Raw genomic sequence first — 7,248 nt, forward strand, 5'->3', positions numbered from 1 at the left:
TTACCACTACAAAAGGTTTTCTCTCCCCCCACCCCACTCTCCTGCTGGTAATAGCTTATCTACAGTGATCACTCTCCTTACAATGTGTATGATAATCAAGTTGGGCCATTTCCAGCACAAATCCAGGGTTTAACAAGAACATCTGAGGAGGGGGGGAGGGGTAGGAAAAAACAAGGGGAAATAGGTTACCTTGCATAATGACTTAGCCACTCCCAGCCTCTATTCAAGCCTAAGTTAATTGTATCCAATTTGCAAATGAATTCCAATTCAACAGCCTCTCGCTGGAGTCTGGAATTGAACTTTTTTGTTGTAATATCGCAACTTTCATGTCTGTAATCGCGTGACCAGAGAGATTGAAGTGTTCTCCGAATGGTTTATGAATGTTATAATTCTTGACATCTGATTTGTGTCCATTTATTCTTTTACGTAGAGACTGTCCAGTTTGACCAATGTACATGGCAGGGGGGGATTGCTGGCACATGATGGCATATATCACATTGGTGGATGTACAGGTGAACGAGCTTCTGATAGTGTGGCTGATGTTATTAGGCCCTGTGATGGTGTCCCCTGAATAGATATGTGGGCACAGTTGGCAACGGGCTTTGTTGCAAGGATAGGTTCCTGGGTTAGTGGTTCTGTTCTGTGGTATGTGGTTGCTGGTGAGTATTCACTTCAGGTTGGGGGGCTGTCTGAAGGCAAGGACTGGCCTGTCTCCCAAGATTTGTGAAAGTGTTGGGTTATCCTTCAGGATAGGTTGTAGATCCTTAATAATGCGTTGGAGGGGTTTTAGTTGGGGGCTGAAGGTGACGGCTAGTTGCGTTCTGTTATTTTCTTGTTAGGCCTGTCCTGTATTAGGTGACTTCTGGGAACTCTTCTGGCTCTATCAACCAGTCACAAAATTCAGCCAGCAGGTTAACTGTGACATTATCAGGGATAGTGTTCTTGATGGCTTGTAGTCCATCTTTGTGTGGAATGTTGGTGTAGAGGGCTTCTACATCCATAGTGGCCAGGATGGTGTTATCAGGAAGATCACCAATGGATTGTAGTTTCCTCAGGAAGCCAGTGGTGTCTCGAAGGTAGCTGGGAGTGCTGGTAGCATAGGGCCTGAGAAGGGAGTCTACATAGCCAGACAATCCTGCTGTCAGGGTGCCAATGCCTTAGATGATGGGGCGCCCAGGATTTCCAGGTTTATGGATCTTGGGTAGTAGGTAGAATATCCCAGGTTGGGGTTCCAGAGGTGTGTCTGTGCGGATTTGATCTTGTGCTTTTTCAGGGAGTTTCTTGAGCAAATGCTGTAGTTTCTTTTGGTAACTCTCAGTGGGATCAGAGGGTAATGGCTTGTAGAAAGTGGTGTTGGAGAGCTGCTGAGCAGCCTCTTGTTCATATTCCGACCTATTCATGATGACAACAGCACCTCCTTTGTCAGCCTTTTTGATTATGATGTCAGAGTTGTTTCTAAGGCTGTGGATGGAATTGTGTTCTGCAGATGTATCTGAAGAAGTGGTGTTTTACCCATGAAAGCTTATGCTGAAAGATGAATTATTGAACTGGAGGGAGGTTACTGGTGGAGTTCCTCAAGCTTCAGTCTTGGGATCAATCCTATTCAATATTTTTATTAATGACCTTGGCACAAAAATAGGAGTGTGCTAATTATATTTGCTTATGATACAAAGATGGGAGGCATTGTCAATGCAGAGGAGAATAGGAATAGGAAGATCTGGATGGTCTTGAAGATTAGAGTAAAAGAAATGGCATGAAATTCAGTACTACAAAATGCAAGGTCATGCATCTAGGGTCCAATAACAGGAATTTCTGCTACAAGCTGGGGACTCATCAGATATAAGCAACAAAACAGGAGAGGTAACTGAGTGTCTGGATTGATCACAAGGTATCTGTGGGCCACCAATAAGATGTGTCTGTGAAAAAAGCAAATCCAATCCTACGATATATCAGGCAAGGTATTTGCAATAGAGATAGAGAAGTATTAATGCCATTGTACAAAGCACTGGTAAAACCTCATCTGGCATAATGTGTATAATCTAAGTCATCCAGGTTCAAGAAAGATTCATTCAAACTGCAACAGGTGCAGAGAATAGCTACTAGGATGATCAAGGGAATGAAGGGGTTTTTTAATGTGGGGAGACTGGAAGAGCTTGGCTTATTTAGTCTAGCAAATAGAAGGCTTAGAGGAGATATGATTGCTCTTTGTAAATACCAGGGAGGGTGAAGCGCTATTTAGGCTAAAGACAACATTGACACAAGAACTAATGGATATAAACTGGCCATAAACAAATTCAAGCTGGAAGTTAACAGAGGTTTCTAAATATCAGAGGGGTATGGCTTTAAAACACCCTCCAAATAGTAGTTGTGGGGGCAAACAACTTATTTTTTTTTAAGAGAGAGCTGGACAAATATTGTATGACAAGCATTACTAGGATGGTAAGGTGCAGACCTCAGCAGCCCTGGGCTCACTTCTGGTTTATGTCCTATGTTGCTAAAAGCTCATTCTTCAGCTTTTCAGCTAGTGAACCACAGTGGCCAGGAAAGGATTCCTCCCCACAGTGTATTCAGGAGGAGGAGTTGTTGTTTTTTATTTGTTTGTTTTGGTGGAGTGTTCTTTTAACTTCTTCCTCTGAAGCGTCAAGAATACTGCGTACAGATGTGATCTCCTCATATCAAAAAAGATATATTGGCATTAGAAAAGGTTCAGAAAAGGGCAACTAAAATGATTAGGGTTTTGGAACGGGTCCCCTGTGAGGAGAGATTAAAGAAGCTAGGACTTTTCAGCTTGGAAAAGAGGAGACTAAGGGGTGATATGATAGAGGTCTATAAAATCATGAATGGTGTGGAGAAAGTGAATAAGGAAAAGTTATTTACTTGTTCCCATAATATAAGAACTAGGGGCCACCAAATGAAATTAATGGGCAGCAGGTTTAAAACAAATAAAAGGAAGTTCTTCTTCACTCAGCGCACAGTCAACCTGTGGAACTCCTTGCCTGAGGAGGTTGTGAAGGCTAGAGCTATTACAGGGTTTAAAAGAGAACTAGATAAATTCATGGAGGTTAAGTCCATTAATGGCTATTAGCCAGGATGGATAAGGAATGGTGCCCCTAGCCTCTGTTTGTCAGAGGGTGGAGATGGATGGCAGGAGAGAAATCACTTGATCATTACCTGTTAGGTTCGCTCCCTCAGGGCACCTGGCATTGGCCACTGTCGGAAGACAGGATACTGGGCTGGATGGACCTTTGATATGACCCAGTATGGCCATTCTTATGTTCTTATGAATGGTTACAGCTGGAGATTGGACATTTGACAGCACCAAGTATTCTTTCTCAGGCACATAGCTATTTGGTTGTTGCTCCCATACTCAGGGTCTAACTGATCACCAAATGTGGAGTCAGGAGGAATTTCCTCCCAGGTCAGATTGGCAGTGACTTTGGGGGGAGGGGAGGCGCAGGTCCGCTTCTCTGCAGTGTGTGGGTAAGAGTCACTTGCCAGGATTATCTGGGTATACCTCAATCCTTTCCCTGCTATTTCTGGAGAATCGAACACTGGTACACCTGGGTCCCTCCTATTCTCTGCATGTGGCATATAATATTCTAGTCTCCCATGGGCTGTACTTCTCTGGTCTAATTTCAATTGTTGGATTTAATATGCGGTTGCTGGGTGGTGTTGGTGGCCTATGATCTACTGGAGGTCAAACTAGATGATCTGGTGGTCCCTTGTGGCCTTAAACTCTGTGACTCTGTTTCATGTTCTAAGGACTTAAAAAACAAAACATGTATTTTTCATTAATTTAATAGCAATAATCCCGCTTGCATCTTTCCATAAAGTTAAAAGAAATAAATATGAGTTTAAACTAATAATTTCATATAACTCAGGTATTAACCATTTAGAACCTGAATCAAAGCCCATAGAAGTCAATGGAAAGATTTCCATTCACTTTAATACACTTTGGATCAGTCCCATAATTGACAAGCATGACCTGATTAAAATCAATGTGCTGTAAGGATCTTAGAGACTGGGGATTTAATTTACACAAATAAAAATAGTCTATTTACTATATTTATTTCAATATCCCCAGCCCCACCCCATTTGTAAAGGGAGAACAGACACCCCTTCTGGAGCCCTGCACCACTGAGTTCCCCAGAAGCAGAAGAGAAGAGAAGGGAAGGGGGCAGTGATCCCTCAGTCACCCTGGCAACCCTCCTCCCTTAACAGAGGGGAGACAGTAGTTGTTCCCAGCAGTCAATCAGAAGGCAGAGACAGCCAGGCAGACTGCAAGCAGTCTCTGATTCTGTGTAGAGCCCCAGGTGCCCTAGAAAGCAGGAGGGAGGCTCTTAATAGCCTGGTTTTCCCTGCACAGGGCATAGACCAGCTATAGAGTGGAGAGGCGAGAAGGTCTCCCTACAACTGGCCTGCACAACACTTCCCAGCCCAGCAGTTGGCGTATCTGTGATCTCAGCCTGCAGAAAAGCCTCAGGAGGGGACAATATGTTCCTTCTGCCGGCAACAGGAGACAGCCCATCTCTCCTGCCATCGTCTGCAGCCTGCCTGCCCTGCAGTCAACCCACACCAGGTCTAGGATTTTGGACCAGAGACCTGCCCGGCTTAAAACTGAACCTGTGGGTTCCAAGTTTTAAAGACTGTTAGCCCCATTCCAGAAGGGAACAGGTGGGTTAATCCCTCTCCAGCAATTCCCAGGGAGGGCCTGCTTGTCTGCATCAGTCTCCTGATTGCTCAGCCAGAAAAGAAACCTGTATGAGAGCACTGTATTATAGTTAGACAGATAGAGTTTAATTTTGCATCAAGGCACATTGCATCTGTGAAAGAGACTTCATCTACCTGGTTCGTCAAGACCTGCCCTGCCAATTCCTAGTATAATAAAGTGGGTTTGCAACAGCATCACCTTGCAAGCCTGCAACATGTCTTCATGTGCACCACCTAGGTACCTGAGTAGGGCTGCCAACATTCTAATCACACAAAACCTAACACCTTTGCCCCACCCCTGCCCCAAAGCCCCACCCCTGCTCACCCTTCTCCAAGGTCCCACCCCTGTTCTGCCTCTTCTCCCAGGCCTTGCCCCCCCCACTCACTCCATCCTCCATCCCTCTATTGATCACTCTCCCCCACCCTCCCTTTTTTTCACCAGGTTGGGGCAGGGGGTTGGGGTGCGGAGGGGGTGAGAGCTTCGGCTGAGAGTCCGGGCTCTGGGGTGGGGCCAGAGATGAGGGGTTTGGGGTGTAGGAGGGGGTATAGTATGCGGGCTTCAGGAGGGAGTTTCTGGTGGGGCCAGAAATGAGGGTTTCAGGGTGCAGGAATGGACTCTGGCTGGGGCAGAGCCTCGGAGTGCAGGAGGGTTGAGGGTTCTAGCTGGGGGTGTGGGCTCTGGGGTGAGGCCAGGGATGAGGGAGGGGTTAGGGGTGCAGGAGGGGGTGTAGGATGCGGGTTTTGGAGTTTGGGTGTGGGAGGGGGCTCAGGGCTGGGGCAGGGGGTTGGGGTGTGAGAGTAGGTTAGGGGTGTGGGCTCTGGGCGGCACTTACCTCAGGTGGCTCCCGGAAGCAGCATATCCGGCTCCTAGGCACAGGGGCGGCCAGGTGACTCTGCGCACTGCCCACACACACAGGTGCCACCCCCACAGCTCCCATTGGCTGCAGTTCCAGCGCTCAGGGTGGGGGTACCAGTGGATGCCCCTGTGCCTAGGAGCCAGACATGCCGGCAGCTTCCGGGAGCCACGGGGAGCCATGGCAGGCAGGGAGATGCCTTAGCCCTGCTCCGCTGCTAGCTGGACTTTTAGAGAAAACCGAACGCCTGGCAACCCTGAGACATGGAGGACAGGTGGAACTGATGTGAGGGGAGCTTTTGGTTTTTGACGCACTGGGGAGTGTGAGGTCACATGACCTAGTGTGCTTGCTGGCATAGCCTTTAGTCATTCAAAAGAATTATTAATATCTCTAATCACTTTAACTATTTAATATTTTTATTGATTACATCACATCTCTCTTTAATCAAATTCTCACATGAAGTCTCTAGTTAGTGTTTTCATTTGATTGCTTGTGTGAATTTGAATTATTTGTGAGTTTAAGTGTGGCAGCCACTGCCTTAGAGTGGTTAACCCCTTGTCTCACTGGAGGCACTGCCAAGTAGCTTTATTCATTAACACAACAGGAGTTGGAATCAGTATCTCTCTCTTGTTCACACATCATACAGGTACTAAGCAAGTGCAAAAGGAGCATTTAAAATATTTATTTCAAAATTCAAGCATATCAGTCTTGGATAGAATTTGATATAATTCTTCATGGGCCAGTTTAAAAGGCTGGCTCTGAAATTTGGGATGTGAAAACTGAATTTGAATTTGGATCTGAATTTTGTATTTGGCCTCTGGCAGGATAGGGGGAAAATCCAGATTCCAAAAGCTCCCAACTTTGGTTTTCAAAATCCACATTTGGATCCAGTTGGTATGACTTGGACCCATCTCTAGATGTAACATGTTACAGAGCCACCTAACACAAAAGAACTTCTAAACAAGCAATCACATACAATAAGGTTATGCAGCCCTGGGTACTAATGAGAGTACAGTGGTGAGCATCAAATAAGCAGAAATTCTTGCCATATGGAAAGTTATCTTCAGTATATACAATGACTTCATCCAGCTGTCATTGCAAAGTGGCCAGCAATATTTTACCATTTCCAATCTGCCAGAGAAATTCAAAGGCAGGATTATCATCAGCAAGGGAGATGTTAGAGTGTTGTAAGACATCTTGCTTTCCAATATTACACTGGGTACGGATAGATTAGTATGGGAAACTGCTGTAAACATGGGAAAGTTGCTTTAATTCTTTGCATATGACTGGTTCTTATGGGTTTCCAAGTTGGTGGGAATTGCTGCAATTTGTAGCATTTTCCAGATTTTAGCCCAGCTACAAAATGGAATTTAATTAATCTAGTTGACGGTATTACGCTTCTTTAGATAAAATAGAGTTGTACAAACGTCATTGCCTGAATTTTGCCAACAAAGTTTGGGGACCATCACTTGCTAAGCAGGGTAGAAAATGCTTTATATGATTGTTTATTGCTGTGTCATCACACTAACCCCAAACCATTATGGGACAGAGACATAAAGCAAGAATAGTGCTGATTATGGGCCTGAGCTACATGAATATGTTTGTTCGCTTTTGAGTTTTGCATGCCTCAGAAGGTCTTGAACACTTTCTATTGTAGGCAGTGCTTAATTTGTAATGGAAGAGG

Source organism: Lepidochelys kempii, chromosome 1 (assembly GCF_965140285.1).
Source record: "Lepidochelys kempii isolate rLepKem1 chromosome 1, rLepKem1.hap1, whole genome shotgun sequence".
Classification (NCBI taxonomy): domain Eukaryota; kingdom Metazoa; phylum Chordata; order Testudines; family Cheloniidae; genus Lepidochelys; species Lepidochelys kempii.